Here is a 1489-nt window from a genome sequence, read left to right as displayed (position 1 = left end):
GCCCCGGGGGGTGGGGCCAGCACAGTAAGCCCTGGGATCGAACCCTGGGCCCCCGCGCTTGCTTGCAGGCTCTTTAATCTGCTGAGCTGTTTGGCTGGCACTTCAGATGTGCCTTTGCGTTCAGCTGTGCCTGTGCAGCCCAGGAATCTAGCCAAGACCCGAGACATGGATCCATGAATGCTGAAGACAGCAGATGATGAGAAGTCATCCTCTGAGACTGGCCTTGCCTGGCATACAGAGGCCACACCTGCTTGTTCCTTTACCAACAACCGGAAGTCTTCGGGAGAGATGCTCATCCCCTCTGGTCACTTCTTAATAACCTCCTTGGGTCCTTTCCAGCTGTAAAATGCTGGGATTCTGACAGGTCCCTGCCACCCTACTGAGGGCCACCCTGCCGTTATTCTGAGATTAAGCAGGTATAGGATCAGCAGAGGACAGAGGAACAGAGAAACCTCTGAGACCTGGCAAAAGAAGGTCTCAGGACACTTTGGAGTGTGACGGGTTAGAGCACACCTGTGACAGGTGGGTGGCACCCTCAGGTTTTTTCTTTCAGGGCCCAACTGGCAGGCACACCAGGAGCAGCAGTGGAGGAACAAGTCTTTCCTGCTGTCTGTTAAATGTCACCTGGCTGGGTCTGGGAGCCTCTGAGGCTGAAATGAAGAACTGAATCCACACTTTTTTACAGAATAAGTTCATGGGTTCAGTGACTTGTCACATAAAAAGAATCTTTAGATGTCTTAGTATGAGAGACAGGAGAAGGGCTTATCAGAGATCTAAGACACTCTCTAGAGTTGACTGTGGATGCTCAGAGAAGCAAATCACACGTGAGCAGAGTTGAGTACACTTGAGGAGGTATCATGAGGATGAATGATGTGGGATGTGTATTCTGTCTGTTAGGCTACAGGGCACGTCATCTACATATGTTTGAAGTTGAGATATGCTTCCCCCCAATCCTATGGCTTTCTGAAGTAGAGGAAATGCAATTTATAGGTTAAAAAAAGACACAATAAGAGCCTAGATTTACAAGCTTATTGTGAAACATTGAGGTGTAGTTTTTGAATGACTTGTGTAGAAGGGAGCATGTTTTTGTCCCATCTGAGGTGAACACTTGTAATGAGCAGTTAGTGGGTATCTTAACTCAGCACCAGTAATAAAGGGACAGAGTATAAGAAAGGAAGATGTTTTATTTGTGAGGAGAAATCAAAAGACAGTAAGCTGAGGGCCGGGGAGATGGCTCAGTGGAATAAGCGCTTCCCTGGCAAGTGCAAAGGCCTGAGTTCAATCCCCGGTTCCGCCAAAAAAAAAAAAAAAAAGTCCTGTACAAAAGACAGTAAGCTGCCCCAAAGAGAGGAAGAAGTTTCCAGAATGATGGATTTCCCTGAGGACTTGTTCCTAGATTCTTTTATTAAGACCAGTAACCATTCCTTTCATGCGGGTACCTGGAACTTGAAACTTGTCACAGTTTATTTGGTTCTAGGCTGTCTTTGGG

The 1489-nt window shown here is 47.2% G+C and overlaps 1 protein-coding gene across 1 annotated transcript in view; it reads right to left on the bottom strand.

The window, feature by feature from the left end:
• The window catches only part of CUNH1orf158 (chromosome unknown C1orf158 homolog), a 28282-nt gene that overhangs the window by 18169 nt on the left and 8624 nt on the right, over positions 1-1489 (bottom strand). The gene's annotated exons all lie outside the window — the stretch shown is intronic.

This window comes from Octodon degus, unplaced genomic scaffold (genome assembly GCF_000260255.1).
Source record: "Octodon degus isolate 3935 unplaced genomic scaffold, OctDeg1.0 scaffold00343, whole genome shotgun sequence".
NCBI lineage: Eukaryota > Metazoa > Chordata > Mammalia > Rodentia > Octodontidae > Octodon > Octodon degus.
Note: the sequence above shows the minus strand (reverse complement) of the source record. Positions and strands in the feature narration are given on the sequence as shown.